Consider the following 12,873-nt stretch of genomic DNA (forward strand, 5'->3'; position numbering starts at 1 on the left):
TGGGCCACGGCATTTCCAGTGCTGGAGGGACTGATAAGAGACTGAGTGAGCTGAGCTGCAACCCAGGGAGGGGCCTTTCTGAGTTTGTCACCTCCTTTAGAGCAGCAAGAGGTTGTACTGTTTAATATTGTTCCATTTTTTTGTGCTGATGAATGCTTTGCCTGTTAAATAAACAGGTTTTTTCCACTTTTCTCCAAGGAAGTATTTTCCCAAACCCGATGGGGGAGGGGCCACTTGAGTTTGCTTTCTAGAGGAAACCCCTTCGGAGGTTTTCTCCCAAATTTGCCCTAAACAGGACAAGGGTGTTCATCTGTACCATCTGTGGCCAAGTGGTAGGTGTGTGGTCCTACCGAAGGACCGTGTTAACCTTGGGACTGCGTGAGGGTTGATTTGCTTCAGGACAGTATTGCATTCCTGTCTGCTGCCCTGCTCCAGAAAAAAGCAACTGCCCTTCATCAAAAGTTTTTTGCAAAGGCTTCTCAAAATCACGTGGCAGTAACCCTTTTAGACTGCCAGCTGCTTCTCAAACCCCATGGAGAAGCAGTTTCTTTTAGTCAGAGCTGCTGCATGGCACAATCTTCCCAGGTCCAAGAAGGAGGCCTGGCAGTAGGACAGAGCTGGGCTGCATGTCTTGAAATGTCAGAAGCCACAGTCCATTGGATACCCAAATGTGCCCATCAGTTGTTAGCTTGGAAACATGTGGGTTCAATAAAGCAAGGTATATTTGCAGCAGTAGTTGGTGTCCTGATGTGCAGTGTTGTCTCTTCCCTGGCTGCACCCTGGGCATGGGATGGCCCTTGCTGTGCCGAGCTCAGAGCTGCACGTGCAGCTGCAGAGTCGGAAGGACTCAACCAGGGAAAACCTGTGTCGTCCCTCTGCCAGCAATTTCCCAGGTCTGTCTTCTTGCTCATAGCCAGCTTTCAGTCTGCTTGGAAGGAGCCTCCTTTCTTCACAGCTTTGACTGTTGTGTTTGGCTGACATTGGGTTGGGGGCACAGAATTTCACTGCTTGGAGACAGGCAACACAATCAGTGACTCTGCTTATATGTTGATAGGAGACTGTCTTGGGAAATCTAGTCTGAAAAGGCTGAATGAGGATAATCTCAGGATTTCATTCAATCAGATTATTGTGGTATGAAAGAAAAATATTAATTTAGTTCGTCCTGTGGCAGTGCTGGGTCAGTCACAGTGATTATCCTGTTTTAAAAAGCACAAATCACTGATGGAAAAATAATTGGTGTTTATTGTCTCAGAAGCTGCTGGAGTCAAAAGCTGCAAATTATAAAAAGCTTTTTCATTCAGAAATGTTTTATAAGGTGTGCTGCAGCTGTGAGCTAGTTATGAGCAAGTGTTTGTCTGAAATGTATTCAGTGAAATGAGTGTGGTATAAAGATGTATGAAAGAAATAAATTCTATTAAATGATTCTAATATGTATATGTATTTAATACATTATTTACTTTTTGCCTCTATAGATAATATTAAAAGTACTAGAAGACAGTATTTCTTAGAGAGATAAATTTTATTGTTGGTTGCTTTTATTGAATACTGCTCTATAGCTTTTTCCTTTATGAGATATGCGGCTCTTTATATAATTTTTCAGGAGAAACTTTTGAATTCTGAAACCAGTGTTTGTCCCAGAGACAAATCCTGGGTTTATTCAAAAGCTGTGAAGTAATGAAAGCTGCTGTATTTTTTCTGCCTGTATTGTATTAATCAGTTGCTATGATGGAGCAACTGAAGGCTTTATTCAGGACTGGCTAACCAATGTCTGGCCACCTCCCTTAGTGAGATTTTAGATCTAAGGAGATTGGGCAAGTGCTCTAAAAATGTTACTCCTGTGGTTTCTTGGGATTTTTTAGCCTAAGAGAATTTTTTATTTGTGAATAAGTAAAACAGCTTCAGTAAGTTACTTCCTTTGGAGTAACTTTTGAATTACTTCCTTTATGCTGTTTAAAAGAAAACAAAACCCTGTGCTAGAGGGAAGTAGCGAGACTTGTGGATGTTTCTGCTCAGGCACCAACTGTGTATTAGCTTCTTCAGCATAAATTTAGTTCCATTTAAAAGGGAATTGACATCTGTTATGGCAACTTTGCTACATATCTGTGCTTTTTTGGAGAGACTCAGTAAAGGAGTGAGAGAAATTAACTGGAAAAGAACTTTAAAAGTGCTAAAAAGGAGGGAAGTTAAAAGAGAGTGATGCAGGCAATGGCTATATTGAATGTTGTGGGTTTTTTTCACTTCAGCTCCTTTTTCTCCCTGTCAGAGATTGCATGGATGAGAGCAAAATCAAAGAAATAGGAGTAGGGATAATGGATGCCTATGTGAAAGATTTCCTTTCCTGAGTATGCCACATACACAAAGCAGACACTGACCAGTACAGCAGAGACCTGAGTAACGAGTAAATTGTGCCCAGTCCAGAACTAACACCAAGGAAGATGCCAAATAGAGAGAGAACTGTTTCCCACAGGCTTTGGCATTGTACTCTCCAGCTGCTGGTTAAGCAGTGTCTTCTGTTATTCTTAAAATAGCAGCTGCTTTATATATTAAACAGACAAAGCAGAGAACATGGAAGAGGGGTATGGGAGGTAAGGGCCATTTAGTTCAAAGAAACAAACAGCCCCCAATATAGTTTTGTGGATTCAAATCATCTGACCCAGCTAAGAAGCAGGTTTTCGTTGCATAAAGCATTGTGCAGACAATCACAGGGACTAAGTTATGAAAGAGGAAGTAGTTCTTGAGAGACTAGTTAGGACCTAAAAGTTAAATATGGGGCCCTAGCAAATACAGAAATCAAGGTCTTAAGCATGAGCCAGAACTACATCAGGTAAATGTAAAATTATTAGCTCTACTTAAAAGTGGTTTGTACTTCAGGTTGTATAGCCCATTCCTTATTTTTGCTGCCTTTCCTATTGCACTAAGTTAATCAGAACTGTCACTGTGCTTACAAATTGCCTATTTTAAACTATACATATAATTTACTGTAGTTCTGTGATTGTATTCTTTTGTCTTCCTAAATGCTCTTCTTTACTCAGATCCTTGGTTTTCTTTGTGGACCTACAATTGTTGTCATTGCTTCTGTTAGCTTCAGCCAGCATTCGTAGTTTTCTGGATAAGTTTTACTTTTTGGATTGTGTTGCTTTGCTGACTTTCCTCTTCTGCTCCTGGCACTGATCAGCTGGTGACAATTGTTTTATCGTGACTTTTATGTAAAATATTCCAAGGTTTTTAATTTCTGGACTTTACAAACACATCCAGGTTGGCATAATAATCAGTGAACAGTTTTCATGACTGAATGGACGAGGTTTTTGTAAGGCTTACTACAAATAGTTTGTCTTCCCTCTTAACCTTCTCCTTTGTAGTTCCAATGGGCAACAGGAACATCAGATTCCCTTCCCAAACCTGCCTGTTTTAAGGCTAAGAGATTAAAGAAAGTAGTCTGTAGTTCTCAGAAGATTTCTAATTTCTTCTCCCTTGAAAGTATTACTACATCAGGAAAATAAACAGGCTTGGTCTCAGTGCACTCAGGATGAGGGCAGAGTCCTGTCAGCATGTGGGCTGAAACTATTTTATTCTGATCTTAGGAATTAAGTGGATTCTCTCCTCTTCTCTAAACTCTCTTTTCACTTGGAGCAGACCTGTGATTGATGCCCCAGGTTCGAGGGCCTGCACTTTCTGCTTAATTCTCTGCAGGTCTGTGTGTTGCTGTGCTGGGTCAGCACTGCAGTCACCTCTGTGCTTGCCTGCTGTGTCTCCCCACAGCTGTTCTCTCAAGACCTGCAGCAGCACAGTGTGAGTTCCAAACACAGTTCTTTTTGCCCTGTACACTCAACACATCTGAGAATTTCAGGAACTGAAGGAAGAGACACGTAGAAAAATCCAGGAGGGAGGCCGTCCTTCCCTCAGCCTCCCAGCACTTCTGACAGCATGAGCAGCAGTATCCACTTATCTTAAGCATCTCTAAGGTTGTAGCACAGTGTGGGCTGCTAAAGTTCTTGCACATATTGAACTCTTCTCATTTTTCTTCCCCTGGCACTTCATCCGCTCTGTTCAAAAAGTAAAATCAAAGCAAATGACTTCAAACCAAAAGGATTAATCTTTTACAAATAGTTCAAGGCCTCTGTACAGTAATAGGAATAAAGCTCTGCTGGCATGTTTAATGAGTGCTCTCTCGGTAGGTGCTTTTCTCTGTGCCCTGAGAATTTGAATGACAAGAGAAAATTTATTGTACTTCTGTTACAAAACCATTCCATTAAGTTTAGGTGCTCCATCTTCCTCTAGCAAGGAAGTGTCATGCAAGGTATTTTGCATAAATAAGGTCAGGTCAAGGCACAAGAGATGGGAATTGAGCCTGTCATGGAGATACCTGAGAGATGAAAGTTTTCTAAAAATGTTGTCTTCCTCTGTTACCTAACAAATTCAGAAACAGAAGTGCCTCAGTTCTTGACATTCCAGCACTTGTATTGTTTTGTTAGAACTCACCACAGCAATTGTGTAAGTGGGTTAAGTTAACTGCATGTAAGTGGTTGCAGAGGTGTCTCCCTCAGTGCAGGAGGACTGAGTGGGATTAGAAATACAGAATGGAAGTAAACAGAGATTTGAGTTTGAAGACATGTAGGTTGAGATTTAAGAATGTAAACAGCCATAATGGTAATATTGACTGTGGTGAAGATCTGTAAAGTCAGCAGAGAGGTGAGTAATTTAAGTAGTTAACAGATGAGCCAGAAGAGCAGAAAAAAGAGATCAAAGAACCTTAGCACAGGAAATAACTTTGCAGGGTGGTCCAGAAAGACTACGATGAAGGACTGGTTAGAGAATGGGCGTCAGGCAGATGCCACTGGGTCGACTGCAGAGATTTTCTGTATCAGCTTTGACCTGTAGTGGTTTATTTCGTCCCCTACTCCTCAGACACAGAGGGACAAGCAAACAGAAGAAGAGTGGGAAGTGCAGAGACTGACTGAATGATGAACCCACAAACTGAGATGGGAAGGAAGTGCTTATAGTATCCTTGAGTGGAATGTAGAAAGAAAAAAATCTTGCTATCAGAAAAACCTGTTTCAACAAGGCCAAAAGGTGGGATTTTAATTTGTTCTGGGGAGGATGGCTAAGAATGATACATGTCTACATCACATTAGGGAATTACATGCCTTGCCAGATGTCCTGGCATTGTCAGGCAAGCTTTCAGGGTAGTTGTGGAAGCCTTGTCCTGTCAGATACTAAGTCTTGTATTAGAGAATTTCCCAAAACAGTATTCATAGTATACAAGGCAGAAAATGGCAAGAGTTTAGGAATGAAGATAGGCTAGGGGATGTCTATCCTTGTTGAACTGCAAAAACCCTACTGGGGCTGAAATTTTAAGATTTGTTTCATGCTACTGGGATGTGATCATGATGCTTTTATATCCTCCCTTCAGCATTCAATTTGGCCTACAGCCAGGCTTCAAAGCCCTGCAGCCCCTGTGGGTCAGTGGCAATGTGGAAAGGGCCTCAGAAGGGATTGATTTGTGGCGGCACCTGCTGACAAAGACAGCCTTCTCACTCAGCTTTGCTTTAAGGAGCAGCACAGAGGTGTATGGTCTGTCACTGTCACCAGTAACTTCACTGCTGCACCTCTGTGAGCACTAGAGCATGTGGAAGGAAATGGAGAAACCTGGAATTTCAGATGAAGAATTAGGTGGTGACATACCTTCATATAGAGTTTGCAAGGGGTTATTTCATAGAATCAATAAGATTGAAAGAAACTTCTAAAATTACTGAGTCCAACCATTAACCTAACACTGCCAGGTCTGCCAATATTTCCTTATGGTGCTAAGATGTTTTGGAGGAGAATGCAAGTTTTTTTCTTGCAAATATCTGTAATTCCTTTCCAGACAGTAATCTGGACTTTGTCCCTAAGTGATCACTCTTATTTTACCTTCTAGTGTGTTTGGGGTCTTAATTTCCCCAGTGTTTTCCTAGAACGTGAGAAGCATTTTTACTAACTGAAGGATGTGATTATTCATGAAAAGTAATGACTGCAACATCATTAGATTTTGTCCTTGTGGATGCTGGCTTTGAAGACAAGTGAACTCCAATCATCTAGAAAAAGGAAAGCACTGGAGCTGGGACTGTTACTTTGTGTATATTGACCAAAGAGGTAATTGCAGCTGTTGAAGTAGAAACTAGAAGTGTGCTCAAGCTATGTAATTGTTACCATATGAAGATGAAGGGAAAATGTGCTCAGATTACCTCTACTTGAATGAAGGGTCTGATGATCTCTTGGTTGTCTAGGGCGGGAAGAAAGGAAGATTTAAAAGCATTGCTTTGAGCCTAGGGATACACAGCTGTGCTGAAGCAAACCTCTCTTCCCTCATGTCTCTTGATTACCTTTCAAATTGAATTTTTCCCAGGTTATTTAGAACTGGAGCAGGAAATGCACTGAATGGTGTTGCACAGGGACATTATGTTGATACTTCTTGGCATTGGCCTGGCAGGACATAGCAGTGATGTGGCAGTGGGCAGGCTGCAGCTGCTGGGAAGTGGGTGGCCAACTCACCCTGCAGGGAGATGAGCCTTGGGAAGGAGTGCTGCTCCCTGGGATTTGTGTCCCTGTGCCCTGCATGGCAGCAAGTCCTTTTATCCCCCACCTTTCAGTGCATGATGTGGGGCCCCAGGGTGGGCTGTGCCAAGTAGCTGGAGAGAAGATGGGCAGCAGGAGAGCATCTAGAGCAGCATGAGCCAGCAGCTGTTCCTGCAGCTCCACCAACTGCAGTGCTGCGAGTGGGAGGTGAGAGACAGGGAAGCAGGGACAGATCCTCAAGAACAACTTCACGGGTGAGATCTTGAAGAATGGTGTAACTTAGGTGTGCTCTGCACCATTCTTATTACACTGACAGTACTGTGTGTGCTGGCAGCTGACTGTGGTTACTGCGAGAGGTGCAGGATGTGATTTTCTGCCTTGGCACCAGAGAAAATCTGATCCCTGCCATGGCAGCAGGTCTCAAGCTTCCCAGTTCGCCAGCAGCAGAAACAGAGCCTCTCTAATCTGTGTTCATACCACATGTCTAAGCAGACCTGAGCTTTGCAGTCTGGCTGACATCCATCTGTGTCTCCTGCAGAAAGGGTACTGGTGTGAATTGTGGCTCAAATCTCTCCTCTGATCCACAGAAGAGATTTATTTTCACACCTGCTTCCTTGAACTTGGAGGTTTTTGTGCTGTTTAAGACCTGCTGCCCTTTTTCTGCAGCACAAGTTGTAGAGTACTAAAAGTACTTTGTAGCTGTTAAGAGTTACCAGTTTCTGGACCCCTACAGACTGCACTTTAGGCACAGCTGCTTGGCATAGTTGGAGGCCATATTAGTGATCCTGGACTATCTACCAGCCCTGTGTGGCATGTCCTGTGGTTTCCTTTTGACTACCCTTTCACAGACATGTTCTAACAAATACTGGATTTTGAGTGGATATGCTGCATGGGATCAAAATGCCTAACACTGCCGTACTTGGGAGTTTAGAAAATAGATATTAATGAAAAAAAAATTGACAAATGCCCATTTACCCTGGGGTTTTTTTTTGGTGAAACTTTTGCTTAGATGCACCTTTTTGGGATTGTTTGCCTGATCGTGTTTCAGAGTGAAATCCTGCATTTCATCTTTTCTCATTGATGAGTACAGTCCCTGAAAATCACAGAAACTTTTAGATAATTTGCTCTTGAATTGCAGCTGACTGTGATATCAGTTGCTTCTGGATATGGCTTTAACTCAGCTGCTTCAGCTTGGTTGCAGAGGTGGATCTCTCTTGCTGGAAGCTCCTCTTAACTCCTGCTTGTGTTGTGGGGCTGGACAAATGTCTTTCTCTGGAGATGGTAAGTGCTGCTCCAGCCTCAGAGGAATTGTTGAGGAGTGAGGTAAGGCACCCACACCGAGCAGGGCACGTAGGACTGGTGAACAGTTTCATGCTTGGATTCCCAGCTGGCTGTGCAATATTTAAAACGAGTTCCTTGCTTGTTCACACAGAAGGACCTGTCTTAGGGTATGCACACTTAGTTTCCATGTTTTCAAACTTCAGACGCTTTGGATATCTGATCTGTGTGTTTTCTTTTTCTTCTTTTCCTTTTAATAGTTTTTGGCAAGCTAAGCAAATTGGTTAGCATGAGGAGGATTCCTTTTTTTTTGTTAAGCCATATGGCATTTTGTTAGAAACAAATGCTCTATTTATTAATTTTTGTTTGTTTTGTGCAGTGTTAAAAATAACATGGCATTCATATTTCATGTTTTCTGGTCTGTGTTTCACTGCTGTAGGCGGGCCAGCCTCTGATTGAATTGCAGTGTTAGGGATGCTTGCTATCTTTTCTAAGTAGACTATTTTGGAGCTGCAAATGGGAACTGAAAGTTTTCCAAAGTCAGGATGTTACAACTGAGTCTGCTTTCTCTTCCAGACATTGCTGTGCAAATGGCTTGTGGGAGGTAGCAGCTTAAAAGGTTGCTGGAGAGGTACCTTCTGTACCTTCTTCCTCATCTCCCAAAACCAAATGCAGTGTTGAAAATACTCATATTTTCATTTATTCCTGAATGAAATACTATATTATCAACTTCTAAATTATTTTATTCTGCTTTTATATCCGATTATTCAAAGATTTGTCACTGTGTTTTAACATATGTGAAAGTCAAGTGCTAATATATGAAGAAATGTGAAATCTGAAACTGTGCCAGTCTAATCAGATCTTCTGATTTGGCAAAACCTGTGTCATGGCCAAGATATGGGGAAATTGGCCACGATGTGGGGCCAGGATGTGTAGAAGTTGTGGACAACTTCCACTGATTCTTGAACAGAGTCCAGTCTGGTTCTCTTCTTTACATGGGTAAAGGTAAATAAATTATATTCTTTCTTTCTCTTATCAAACATAACTTAGAAATTTTGAGTTCATCAAGTGTCTGAGTACAGCTAGCCCTAAGTTTTTGACTGTAGCAGGATGTAATTACATCAGGGCAACACGTTGCTCCTGTTGCTATTTGTGCTGAAACGTCTCCTCAAACCACTGGAGGATTTTTCAATGGAAGTCACCATCTAATGTCTGATTCGCTCAGTGTCTTCCAACGTGCAGGGTATTTTTGGGTTTGTGTGTTAAGCTACAAACATGCAGAGTCATAACATCAGTATGAGAAAATCTGCAGTGCAAACAGGAAGAGAGGACTGTTGTGTCTTTTTCCTTCTGCATGTTTTGTGCTCAGTCCCTGCCTGTGTTCTGCAAACTGCTGCTCTGCAGCCCTGCTGCTGTTTGGACAGAGGGTGGCAACAGTCTTAAGACAGACTGGTTCACCAGGGAAGTGGAAGAGGGGGCTTCACATCTCATATTCTTTTACAAGATTCTTCTTTTTGGTAGCTTTTGTTCTTTCACATGAAGGAAGAAGAAAGATGTAATGGTCCACAAGTGACTAATGTTCATCAGAGTGTGCAGAGACTCCAAGGGAAAATCAGAGACTTGAGACTCTGGTTGCAGCCAGGTTTTGTGCAGAAAGAGTGAAGATGCCGAAAAGTTTTAATTAGAATAGTATTAGTCCTGGATATGGAATATTGCGCCTGAATATCTGGGAGATATAATTGTTTTGGAAATTACTCATCCTCTAGTATAGTTACACAGAAAGAGAATATGGTTTGGGATTTTTTTTCTGTTTTGAATGTAGCTCTTTCTACATCTAAATAATTCCAGAAATAATTCTGTAAAAATTAAGATTTGTTGGCTGACTGCATATGCCATGTTACTGATAGCTGCTGTTACCTCTAGTTGCTGTCACTTCATGATTAATATACAACATACAGGGAACCTGAATAAAAGAAGTTATTCCATGAAAAAAGTGAATGCTGTTTTCCAGCATGTAATTTATTTATTTAGCAAATGAAGACGAGTACATCTTATTTATGAAATCTGCTGTCTGTGGTAGAGAACAGCAGCGCCATAGGGCATTTTCATATTACCATATAAAAAAACCATCATTTAGCAACCCACCCCTAATCTAGTGTCTGATTAGAAGGATTGTTGTTTCTCTGAGAATTAATTCCAGCAACAAAATAAATAAGTGCCCTTTCAGCTTTTAAAAAAAGTTAAAAAAATCCCAGCTTTTCCTTTTTGTGATCATTTGCAACTTATGCAGACTTGGCTCTGGCTGTTACTACATTAACAGCTCCTTCTATTGAGCTCAGCTGTGAGGAAGGCACTTGCTTTTTAGGAGGTTTGTTGTCATTGGATACAGCAGTCCTGATGTACATTACTGGGAAGTGCTATTTTTACCGCAAGTCTGCCTCAGCCTCTGGCAATACCAGCTATTTGAGCACAGTTCCTGCCTCTCCAGTTGGCATCTCTGTTGTCACACAGACATATGCTGCCGTTTGCTTATTTCTGCATCCCCGGGTTGCTCTCTGGCAGTGCTCACCCCTAACCTGCTTGCTCATTTGCGCTAAGAGCAGTTGTGCTGTCCTCCTAGAGCGTATCCGCCATATCGACAAGGTGAGCATTTCCTGCCTTCCACCTCTCCCCAGCTTAGCTTTGGGCTGTTTCAGGAAAGAAATATTTACTCCTAAGTCCTGCTTTGCTTTGTAGCCAGTGCTGCACAGAACAGCTTGGTTTGTGTGACTTTGTAGATAGCAGGAAGATAGAGTGTGAAGTTGGTCATTGTGAGACAGTCTGGGAAATTTTTGCTGCCCGCAGCTTCTTTGTGCCATGCTGTCCAGTCCCAGGCAGCCTTGGTGGTGGGCCCTGACTGCCTGTTGTAGCAAAGCCTCCTCTGCATTAGCAGTGCAGCGTTTTCTCTTGCTCTGTGAAGCCAGGGGTCAGACTCTGGTGCACCAGTCTGTGATCTACCAGCCCACAACACCTGGCACATGGCAAAGGTGCAGATCCATGGGCTGAGGATGGTTATAGGAGCATCACCAAGACCAAACGGCGGATCCTGCACTTGGGTTGCAACAAGCCCAAGCTACAGGCTTGGGAAAGAGTGACTGGAGAGGTCCTCAGCAGAAAAGGACGTGGGGATGCTGGTTGACATCCACCTTAATATGGAGATATTTTAAAGATGTGCAGATGTACCACTTAGGGGCATGGTTTAGAGGTAGACTTGACATGGTTGGGTGAGTTTAGGTTAATGGTTGAATTCAGTGATCTTAAAGGTCTTTTCCAACCTAATGCTTCTGTGATTCACTCAGCAAATACAGGGTTACAGTAGAGCAGTGAAGCAAGGGCTTTGGTGTGCTCTCCCATTTTTTGCTCTCTCTTCTCCACAACCAAATGAAAATTCCCATTTCTTGTGGGCAGTAAAATGCTTCCTTTTTTGCAGACACTGCTCTTTTCTCCACCAGGGCAGGCAAGGGGCAGCTATCTGCCTGAGCTAGAATAGTGTCTTTCTTGTCTACCCCAAAAGTTAGACCAAATATAAGAATTACCTCTCTTCCCCAGGTGACTGGATAAAGTTGAGAAGCTGCAGACACAAACTGGCTTTTCTGTACAATGTGGCATTCTGAAGTGGCACAATAGCTGGAAGGTATGAGAACAGTGACAGTTGTATCCATGCCATCCATCCCTCATATTCCTACACGCACCGCTGCATCATTGCAAGTGACATCTGCATATGCAGCAAGGACAGAGCAATTGCAAATCCCAAACTGGGAGGAGGACCATTACTATTGTGCTGAGAATCTGGAAACTAGGACTTGACAGAAGCTGTGTTGGTGGTGTAAGCTTCATCTAGCCCATCTCAGGCCTGTGATGTAGTGGGGCAGGGCCAGCTCTCTTTCCCCCAGGGTGTCACACAGACACTCAAGGGGTTTCCCAGCAAGCTGAAACTTTGAGGCTGTGTGTGCAGACGGGTGCTGGTTGAGATGGGAGAGGGCCAACAGCACTTGGAGCTTTGCCTCTCCTTGGAGTGGGCACTGGAGGAGTGAGACATGTACTGACTTGGAGAGAGTGCTGGGGGCATTGCTGGGGGCTTGGAGTGGTGAGGTGAGGGTCCTGGGCCAGCACACCCCTCTTTGCTCATTCCCTAGCTTTAGGTGGGGATTGATGTTGGTGGATTGATGTTGGCTAGTGCCAAGTGCTTACTTCTCATACCACTCATACTGCTCCTGCTTCTTGGCTGGACAGGGGGAGAGAAAAGTACAACAGAAGGCTCATGGGTCGAGATAAGGACAGGGAAATCATTCACCAGTTACCATCACAGGTAAAACAGACTCCACTCAAGGAAATTATTTAATTTATTGCCAATCAAAATCAGAGTACAATAATGAGAAATAAACCTAAATCTTAAAACAGCTTCCCCAGACCTCTCCCTTCTTCCCAAGCTCAGTTTTATTTTATCGTCTCTGCATTCTCCCTACAAATGGCACAGAGGGACAATTAATCACATGTTGCTTTTGCTGTTCCGTCCTCTTCACGCTCTTTCCCTACTCCATTTGGAGTTCCTGCCAGGGAGACAGTGCTTGAAGTAATTCTTCAGTGTGGGTCCTTCCCTTGGTATGCAGTTCCTCATTAACTGCTCCAGTGTGGGTCCCCATGTGTCCTTTCCATGGGGTGCAGTCCTTCAGGGATAGATTGCTCCATCCATTGCTCCAGGGCTCACAAGTCCTGACAGAAAGCTGCTCCAGCTTTGCTGCTGTGGGCTGCCCTCTCCATGGACCTTCCAGGGACCTGCTCCAGCACAGGCTTCCCATGGAGTCACAACCTCCTTTGGGCATCCACCTTCTCCAGAGTGGGTTCCTTCAAATACTGCAGGTGGATCTGCGCTCCCCCAAGGACCCCCGGGGGCTGCAGGGGCACAGCTGCTTCACCATGCTCTTCACTGTGGGCTGCAGGGGAATCTGTTCCAGTGCCTGGGGCATCACCTCCCCCTCGTTCTGCACTGACCTTGGGGTC

At 43.4% G+C, this 12,873-nt stretch overlaps 1 protein-coding gene across 3 annotated transcripts in view; it reads left to right on the forward strand.

Annotated features, from left to right (window-relative positions):
• Nucleotides 1-12,873, forward strand: part of SLC66A2 (solute carrier family 66 member 2) — a 66,452-nt gene that overhangs the window by 47,890 nt on the left and 5,689 nt on the right. The window contains exon 7 of one of the 3 annotated variants that reach the window (XR_010439154.1): nt 11,422-11,506. The exons of the other annotated variants lie outside the window; for them this stretch is intronic. The gene's annotated coding sequence lies outside the window, so the exon portion shown is untranslated. The remainder of the gene's footprint in view (nt 1-11,421; nt 11,507-12,873) is intronic. 3 annotated transcript variants of the gene reach the window in all.

Source organism: Zonotrichia leucophrys, chromosome 2 (genome assembly GCF_028769735.1).
Source record: "Zonotrichia leucophrys gambelii isolate GWCS_2022_RI chromosome 2, RI_Zleu_2.0, whole genome shotgun sequence".
NCBI lineage: Eukaryota > Metazoa > Chordata > Aves > Passeriformes > Passerellidae > Zonotrichia > Zonotrichia leucophrys.